Consider the following 10,580-nt stretch of genomic DNA (forward strand, 5'->3'; position numbering starts at 1 on the left):
GATGTGTACCCTTGTGACCTTACCCCTCGCTAACCTGCCTTCTCTGTCTTCCTTCCCCGACCCATGGATCGTGCTCTTTGGGCACTGACGGGAGCGTGCGGGAGGCCGCCATTGTGTGCCCGAACCCCCGCAACCAGCTGCCTGCATCGATGCACCACTTTTGGGCCACACGTCTGTGGCTGAGCCCCACTCATGGACCCCACGGGTTGGGGCATGGCCCCTCTGCTGGAACCAGCCACGATGGCCCAAGATCTTGCTTGCGGACCCGGTGAGGTGGCACCAAGCCCACAGGTGAACCACCGCTACGGCCCCTGTGGGCCATAAATAAAAAGTGGACACGTTTTGTGCATTTTCTTATTTCCACCAAATAGGCTGCAACCAAGAAGAAGAAGAAAGACAACATCTGGAAGAACAATGGCCAGCAGAGGGAGCCGAAGAGGAAGACCAGCACCAGGGGTTTGGTTTTTATTTGAATTGTGGTGACTGTGCACTCAGGTGCGTTTTTGGTGCTTTATGGTGCTCTTTATTGGTGCTGGTGCGTCGATGCAGCACAGGCTTTCTCCCCCCCCCCCCCCCCTCCCCCCCAAAAAGAACAATCACAGGTCCTGGGTTGCGTTTTGTAAATACAATCAGCATCACTTGTAAATAATGCTCTCCACCATTCATGTTTAGTTTGAGAACCATTCCGCAATTCGGTTATCCTGTGGGCGTGAATCTGTTAGGTAGGGTGCAATGCAGCAGAGGGACATACTTATTTGTGTTTTAAAACTGTCAAGTTTGACACCTGAACTTGAGTGATGCCATAGTTGCCATACTGCAGGGTCAGGTTAATTGTAGAGGGAATTACACCTACGTGTCACACTAAATTAAAGTTTTATAGGCCTGGGACGTGCCTAGCGGATGAGGGTGCAGTGTTGCGGATTTGAGAATCCTGTGTTTTTTTTTGTGTAAATATCACCCTCTAAGTAGTGTAATGATTCCTTGTAAATACCTCCGTAGTGTAAAGGTCAAAGGTCGTCCTCTTAGTTAGTCCATATACATGCACGTAGGCCACCATATACCCTTCTAAATAGTTATTTCCTTATTATGTGTATTAGTTTAAGGCTGTGTTTCCCATTAGTTGACTCTGCATTGCATCGAAATGAAATAAGGTAAAATCCCCTTTCAATTGCATTGCCTGCATTACCAACTGCATTCGCCGCCATTGCCATGTAGTCAAGCCTCAGAGAAGAAAGGCGTGTCTCTACCTTGTCATAAGAAGGAGGAGTGAACCAGCCCCGATCAACCAACCAAGCACGAGGGGTTTGGCTTGAGAGGGCGGAGAGAGAACGATCGGGCAGTTTCGCGAACGTTCCAGGGTGTGGCGCTATAAAACCCGTCGCTTTGAGCCTCCCACGGCAGTCCACCGGGTTGGAAGTTGAGTTCAGTGGAGGAGTGAGCACTGAGAGAGTTGAGTGAACCAACCGCAGCTTTGAGACCACCGTAGTCCGGCCCTCCTGTGACACGCAGCTTCGACCCGCTGCTAAGCGTGAACCAGATTGCTGTGGGATCGGTGGCATCGGTGGCCGTCGAGGTCGAGCCCGATGTCCCGTTTGGGAGCAAGCTCCAACTGAACCTTCCTCCCCTTCCAGCCATTCGTTCCTACCTTCATTCCCCATTTGTGTAATTCTGATTGTCGTCCGTCTTCTGTGTTGTCCTGGGGTATAAGTTAAGCCTGCTTAGATAAGTTAGTATTGCACTGTGTCTTCTGATCCTTCCATCCTTCTGTCTTTATTTTCGTATCTTTCCTTCTCCTTGGTTCCTTTGATTGTGTAAATATTAGTAATAAATTATATTTGTTCTTCCTTACCTTCTGGTTTCCTCACATCCGTTCGTCCTTGTCTTTTCCCAATTGAATACCTGTGGCACGATTTGCCCAACGTTTAAGAATCGGGTCTAGTACTTGCTAATGGTTCGTGCCGCGGCTGCTAATCCGCTCGGCAATTAACATCTTGTCCGCGGTCGTGAACGAGGTTGCTCACCTGCCGCTCCGGAGGGAGCTGGGCAACTTCAGGACTCACGTCGGTCAGTCGCACACAAGGGGATTGATCCCCCCTTGAAAAGGGGCCGACGGTGAGATCCGTAACTATATATATATATATATATTGTTACAGACGCGGTTTTGGATGTTAGTTTACCGAGCGGTTTGGTATGACCGCGTCTGCACAGTTTACCCGATTCCACTCGAACGTTGGCCAAATCGCGCTATGCTAAATCAATTAAGGAAAGGACACAACGGCTGGGTTAGATGACACGACACCAGGGGTACAGTTCTCAAGACCTCCGGAGGAGGTTATAATATTTGTATGCAGAACGTTTAGATTACACTGACAAGAGGTACAGCATAGGAAGGTGGGCACTTAATCACGGTCTTATAGTAGCCCCGACAGACCATAGATAAACAGGACAAGACTGACTCACACAGGGATTGATGGCAAGGAAGGGCAGGTAGTCGATGGATAGCACAAGGTGCACCTTGGCTCAGGGACAGGATCCACATGGTCCGGTCCAGATATGCGGGGAGGTATCGTCGCGCTGGAGGTGGCGTCTGTTTCTCTTCAAGCTGGGGGCGCATCTCCCGTCACATCCGGTAAGTGGCTGCGTATATCCAGCGGGGAGTGACATGCCCTCGGCTCATTAGCTCCGCCCCAGATGGAATCGGCCCGCCGCTTCTTATTGGGTGCGGGGGGGTTACCGGGCTCCGCCCTTGACGAGGAGCTGACAGTCAGCCCCTTCGTGGTAACCCCGTCGGAGCACATGGGCAATGGCGGCTAACCAAGCCGGAGTGAGGACGCACACTCCCCGCGCGCTGTTGTTGTAGTTGTTGTTGTTGTTGTAGTTTTCATGAGGAAGATGGGAGGAGGTATGGGGAGGTCCTAAACTCACTACTGGTGCCATACAATCACATTCTGGTGCAACGAAGAGTCAGAATTAATGGAAACGAGTCCTTAACTGACATAGACTAAGAATAACTAGCAAGCTGTCCTATAGTTGTCTACGTGAGATGCGGTGAACCTGGGCACGACATTTAATGGGGGAAAAAGGGGAAGGTCGGTTCTAGGGAATGGGGGATTGGGGATAGTTGGGGAGTATTGGGGAAATAGGGGAATATTTACAAGCGGATATGGAGGCCAAATCCCATATCCGCAACATTGCACCCTTCTCTACCCTCGGGGCGTCCCGACCCGATAAATTTTTACCTACTTTAGTGTGGCACTCAGATGTAGTTCCCTCTACTATTAACTCTACCCTGAGTGCGACAGTTTTACAGATGTTCACAAATGAGTAAATATGTCCCCCTGCGACGTTGCACCCTTCTCCTCACAGAAACACACCCACAGGATAACCGAATCGCGGAAAGAATTCTCAAACTAAACATACAGCCGGTAGGGAGCATTATTTACATAAGACTACGCTGATATTTACACTACGATCCAGGACCTGTTTTTGGAGGAACACATGCAGATGTTATGCATAGAGAGAGCACGCATGCCAGCATCGATACACCAACCCAAGAGTGCTCTGTGGCCTTACGGCCTTTAATAATGTGCAGAGCACCCCATCCAAGCACCAAAAGCACCACCCCATAACACAGTCAGCACCATCCGGTGCACCAATAAAGCGTTCATAAATCACCGGTGGTGTCGCAGCCGGCCGATGTTCTGCCGCTGGTCTTGCCTTCATGTGGTGCACTTGGCCTTCTGGCTTCTTTAAAAATAAAGAAAGGCGCCAACCGCGTCCATTTCTAAATTGTGGCCGTCAGGGGGCCAACTAAAAGTGGTTCACCTGTATGGCATAGGTGCCACGTTGACCCATAGGTCCATCCACGGGTGGTGCTTGCCCGCAAGAGAACTGCGATCCATGGTGGGCGGCCACAAAAATTGCGGTCCATATGGTGTATCGATCCCGGCAGCAAGCAGCAAAAGTGCAGGCCCACAACTGCGGAGCCAGCACCTCTCTCTCCTCTCTCTCTGCCCCAAAGCCAGATCCTCGGAGGTGGGAGACAAAAGAAGCAGACAAGTGAGTAAGGTGGTAAGGGCGCAAAAGTGCACGCAACATTAGGTAATGCACACTAGGGGCACATGGGAACCAGGTGAGACAGGTACGTTCCTACCGTACGCCCCCCCCCCCCAACCAGGTAACCTACATTGCCCCTCCCTTACCCCTTACTGTATCCACACAACACAACACTACCCATAAACATCTACTTTACAAATCAACAAACGTCCCTACTGTCTTCCCCGTTCCTCCCATAAACCAAATTCGTCTTCTCTCCCTCCTAACCAATCAAATTTGCCATTTTCAACTCTCATCAAAATTTGCCATCTCCAACTCATCATCAGTCCCTCCTAAGGAGGGAGAGATGGAATCACCCCAATGTCTCATCCACGTCGTGATGCGTCTCACCAATCCACACAGCAATTCTCATTTCCTGCACACAGAACAAAGTAAACACAGGTGTGGAGTCATCATCACCACAGGTAAGTGGCTGCGTATGGTGCGACAGGTTCATCAATCCTAACTATTTCCTAAATGACTTTAACAACTTTACATTACCCGGGGTCTTTCCCTGCCAATCCATTGGCCAACTTACACTATGGGTTCTAAAAACCAATTCCCATTGACCAAACTGTGGTGCTTTTCAATTTGGGGTCTCACTCCCCCGATTCATCTCCCGGTGCCCTCGCACAATTTCTGGGCTGTGGCGTGTACCTCTCCCAGCGGGTCTACCCACGTGCACACCTCCACCACTGCAGTTGCCTCCGAGCTTACCTGCTCCTTACCCTAACCTAACTACCTGGGGAAGGCCCTCTGGCGCTCTCCCCACTCGGTGCCCTCTCTGGCACTGGGCTACCCGGGTCCGTCCTCCGGATCCTCGGGCCCCACTGACACTAACGGCTCCCAGAGCCCACCTGCGGCCTCACCTGGCCGACATCCTCACAGTGGTGGAGTGCCCAACCAACTACACACACTAACAGGCTACACGCCCAGCCATTTCCACAACACTAATGCACCCATCCGCAATACCATTCTGCGACCGCACCACAAATGCCAATATCCAACCACAATTTACCTATACCCTCTACCTAACACTTACACTACCCGCCCCGGGTACTCGTGAAAGGGGTCCACTCTTCCCCCATCCACACCTTCGCACCATGCACACCACTCCATACCACTTACTCCAACTCTCTCCACACCACTCATTCCAATACTCCATGTGTTCCACACACCTGCACTTGCACACCTGTGCTCTCACTCTTGGTGCCGCCTGCACCCTTCTCTCCCCAAGCGCATTCGCGCTGATCCACAACACTCACTACTCACACACTCCTTTCCAGTTCTCACACAGCATCATCTCATCTAACTACTCCCCTCTGAAACTTGCGCTTCCCAGTCGTCCCTTTAAACTATTGCGCTCCCTCGTCATTATCATCCACACTAAACTACCTGCGTCCCCACTACAGGTATCAGTCACTAACTAACCTTAACGTTACCTAATGTCATCTTCGCTAGATCCCTATCAATATCCTAACCCACCCGGGCTAGTTTTCACTGCCATACACCCCATAATCTAGTGCGCATTTGCCCCACATGGGAAGGGTGGCAGGGATGCCACCCTTACCCACCGGGCCCATCACTCACTACCAATTTTGCACATCAAATTTCAACAAATCAAAAATTTGCCAATCACTACCCATCATCTGCCAATCATTACTGCCAATCCTTTGCCAATCATCAAATTTTTTTTTTTTTTTTTCTAATTTCGGGGCCAAAACACTAACCTCATCACACAGTCTACTCACTAATGCCTCTCGGTGCGCCAATTCACTTCTAAAGCTCGGCTTCGTACAGCCAAGCCATGAATGCGGGTTGTTCTGTGCCAGCGGCTGGATGCGTCCGGCATTCGGTGCAGGGAAGGAGGTTTACCCGGGCCGAGATCCCTCGCACCATCTCGGCACGGAGCCATCCCATGGCCCGATCTCGACCTGCCGGAATGCCTCAACAAAAAGTGGTCGCCATGACGACCCTTCCTATCCAGCCGCCCGCTCCGCCTAGTGGAGCACGGACGCGGCCGTTCAAAGCGAGGCCCAGCACGCACCGAGGGCCCGATTCGGCTATAAGTCGTTCTAACCGCTGCTCCGTTTAACGTCGATGCTTCACCTGCATGCTTACACCTCGCAGCCCGTTCCTTGCTCACACATCCAGCCGTTCCCATGCTCCTCGTACCTTTCCTTACACACCCAGGTACACTTATTCCACTCACAGACTTGGTCACACACCTGACCACCGAACACTTTGGCACACATTCGTTGGTCGCACACCTCACCAACACACCTCTTCGCGCCCCCTCCTCTGTCACCTCCTCTGTGACAATCACAGGTGTGCTCTCATTCGCACACCCAACCACGTGCCTCACTACCAATTCCAGCGTGCATTCCCACTCACGCTCTACCATTCCAGGTGTGCATCCTTCCATTCCAGGTGTACATCCTCGCTCACCTGTCACAACCAACTCACGCTCCTTGTCACTCTCACTACTCTCACCACCACTCTTGACAACGCACTCACCCTTACTCCCGACAGCGCACTCTTTCCTCATGCACCTGTCCGTTACACACCTTTCCCGCGCACACTCTCCCGTTACACCCTCTGTAACACTCACCACAGGTGGACACTCTTCCTTACTTTTGACAGCGCACTCTTTCCCCATGCACCTGTCCGTCACACACCTTTCTCGCGCACACTCTTGCGCACACTCTCCCGTCACACCCTCTGTAACACTTACCACAGGCGTGCATTCTCCCTTTACACCCTCCGTAACACTCCTCACTACGCGCTTCCATGTGCTCCCTCGCACACGCGCTATGACCGACTCACTCTCGCCAGCACCCTCACTCCTTGGCACACACTTTTTCCTCACACACCCCATAGTCGGACTTTCTCGCACACCTCCTTTTTCGCACACCAGACCTGTTGCACACTTCATCCACGGCCTCTCACGAACACCCGGGTCCATCTCGACCCCCAAGCTTCTTAAATCCCCTGGCGCATCATACGCACGACCATATTGGTCACCACTTACACCGGGTCCTCTTTCTCTTTGCTGCTCCTCCATCACCTGCGAATCCCTCATCCGGTTAATGAGCACATCATCACGATCCGAACACAGACTTTGGACCAATTCTTTTACCTCCTCCTTTATCTCTTTCTTATCCTCTCTCCGTCGCTTCTTAATTTCGCTCACCCCTTCTTCCACTTCTTCTAATTTCTGCTTCACCTCCTTCATCTCCTCGTGCGCCCCTTTAAGTTCTTCCTCTAACTCCACTTTATTTTTTTCTATGTGCTCCCGCACCTCCCGCTCTTTAACCTCCATCACCTCTACCACCTTGTTCATTTTCCTCGTCAAGTCCTCATGTACCGTCTGACACTCTTTTTTAATTACCCCTACGTCCTTTTTCATCTCCTTCTGTGTCGATTTTAAACCCTCTATTACCGCTGTGTTCTTCTTTACCTGGTCCCCCAACTCCTTTTGTCCCACTGTCAGTTGTTCTACTCCCAGCGTCAACTCCTCTATACCCCCTTGCAATTTTACAGTCCCCTTTCTCACCTCCTTCTCCATGCGCTCCTTACAGTGCCTCACCTCCTCGCGCACTCCTCCGACCTTCTCACTCACACCTCTTCTGATCTCCTCTCCCATCACTTGCATCTCCTGCCCAGATGCCACCCTCATCTGCTCCATTTCCTCCCTGTAAGCATCCAGTTTGGTTTCTACCCCCATTCTGACCCCCTCTATCTGCTGCCCCATTTGTTTAACTTCCCTTTCCGCTTGGTCCCTCATGTCCCTCAATTTGCCTTCCATACTGTTTTCTAACCCCTCTAACCCCTTTTGCATCCCTTCCATTTGATTCTCTTGAGCGGCCATTCTGTTTTCTACCCCCATTAACCCATTTCTCACCTCTTTTATCCCGTTGTCTAACCCCTCAAAATTATTGTCTAACTTCCCAAATTTCTTGTCTAACTCCTCAAAATTATTGTCTAACTTCCCAAATTTCTTGTCTAACCCCTCACCGGTACCCCTCGCTTCATCCCTCATTACCCCCATTTGGCCCTCCAATCGCTCACCCAATCGCTCACTATCAGCCCTCATTTGCTCACTATCAGCCCTCATTTGCTCACTCTGAGCATCCATCCGATTCCCCAATTGCTGACTATTAGCCCTCATATCGTCCTTCTGCAGGTTGAGGGACGCCTGCATTTGCGCCATAAATTGCTCCATGAGGGCCTGCATTTGGGCCATCCCTCCCACTTGTGCAGCGGGTACGGCCGCCGTAGCTATGTGCGAGGCGCCATTTTGCGCGCCCGCAACCTCGTGCGCAAGGACGCCATTTTGCGACTCTGCTACCCTCACTGCTTCGCTCTCCTTATGTCCCTCACTTTGGTCCTGGATCGACCCTGCCTCACTCTCTTCTACCGGAACCCAGCCGTCTTGGTCTGCCATAGCGCGACTTTCAAAATTCGGGTTTTTATTTTTTTTTGTAAAACACAATCAAATTTCGCCGTTATAATTTCGAGCGCGTGAAACGCGCTCCGGATCGAATCCCACTTCCCGACACCAAATGTTACTCTAATAGTACAATTGGTGTTCCAAAATTTGGGCCTAACAAATTTAGTCCCAGGTCCGAATCCCACTCCTGACACCAAATGTTACAGACGCGGTTTTGGATGTTAGTTTACCGAGCGGTTTGGTATGACCGCGTCTGCACAATTTACCCGATTCCACTCGAACGTTGGCCAAATCGCGCTATGCTAAATCAATTAAGGAAAGGACACAACGGCTGGGTTAGATGACACGACACCAGGGGTACAGTTCTCAAGTCCTCCGGAGGAGGTTATAATATTTGTATGCAGAACGTTTAGATTACACTGACAAGAGGTACAGCATAGGAAGGTGGGCACTTAATCACGGTCTTATAGTAGCCCCGACAGACCACAGATAAACAGGACAAGACTGACTCACACAGGGATTGATGGCAAGGAAGGGCAGGTAGTCGATGGATAGCACAAGGTGCACCTTGGCTCAGGGACAGGATCCACACGGTCCGGTCCAGATATGCGGGGAGGTATCGTCGCGCTGGAGGTGGCGTCTGTTTCTCTTCAAGCTGGGGGCGCATCTCCCGTCACATCCGGTAAGTGGCTGCGTATATCCAGCGGGGAGTGACACGCCCTCGGCTCGTTAGCTCCGCCCCAGATGGAATCGGCCCGCCGCTTCTTATTGGGTGCGGGGGGGTTACCGGGCTCCGCCCTTGACGAGGAGCTGACAGTCAGCCCCTTCGTGGTAACCCCGTCGGAGCACATGGGCAATGGCGGCTAACCAAGCCGGAGTGAGGACGCACACTCCCCGCGCGCTGTTGTTGTAGTTGTTGTTGTTGTTGTAGTTTTCATGAGGAAGATGGGAGGAGGTATGGGGAGGTCCTAAACTCACTACTGGTGCCATACAATCACATTCTGGTGCAACGAAGAGTCAGAATTAATGGAAACGAGTCCTTAACTGACATAGACTAAGAATAACTAGCAAGATGTCCTATAGTTGTCTACGTGAGATGCGGTGAACCTGGGCACGACATTTAATGGGGGAAAAAGGGGAAGGTCGGTTCTACAGAGTGTTGTTTACAGACAATGGGACTAGGGGATTGGGGATAGTTGGGGAGTATTGGGGAAATAGGGGAATATTTACAAGCGGATATGGATGGAGGCCAAATCCCATATCCGCAACAATATCATATACATAGACACTACCGGTCAAAAGTTTTAGAACACCTCAATTTTTCCAGTTTTTATTGAAATTTATGCAGTTTAATGTCTCAATGTACTCTGAAGTTAAGCATAGAACAATTAAACAATTGCAGATAAAAAAGAAATCATAGACTCATTGCAAAGAAAGCCAAGGTGTCAGTGAGTACAGTTTCCTACACCATCAATATACACTTGGAAACTGGAGGAAACTCTGATAGGAAGAGGTCTAGCAGACCCAAAGCCACAACAGAATCAGAAGACAAGTTTCTGAGAGTCAACAGCTTGCGTGATAGGTGGCTCACAGGACAACAGCTTCACACTGGTCGAAGTAAGCAAGTCTCAGTTTCAACTGTGAAGAGAAGACTTCGAGCTGCAGGTTTGACGGGTCGAGTGGCAGTAAGAAAGCCATTGCTAAGATGGCAAAATAAGAAAAAGAGGCTTGCCTGGGCCATGAAGCACCGCCAGTGGACTATTGAAGACTGGAAGAAGGTCTTTTGGATGAATCAAATTTGAAATCTTTGGTTCATCACGCAGGGTTTTTGTACGCCGTCAAGTAGGCGAAAGGATGGCTCCTCAGTGTGTGACACCATCTGTCAAACATGGAGGAGGAAGCGTGATGGCCTGGGGCTCTTTTGCTGGATCCAAAGTCGGCGACTTGCACAGAGTGACTGGCACCCTGAACCAAAATGGCTACCACAGCATTTTGCAGCGCCATGCAATACCCTCTGGTATACGCCTAGTTG

Source organism: Myxine glutinosa, chromosome 10 (genome assembly GCF_964187855.1).
Source record: "Myxine glutinosa chromosome 10, kmMyxGlut1.1, whole genome shotgun sequence".
NCBI classification, from domain to species: Eukaryota; Metazoa; Chordata; class Myxini; order Myxiniformes; family Myxinidae; genus Myxine; species Myxine glutinosa.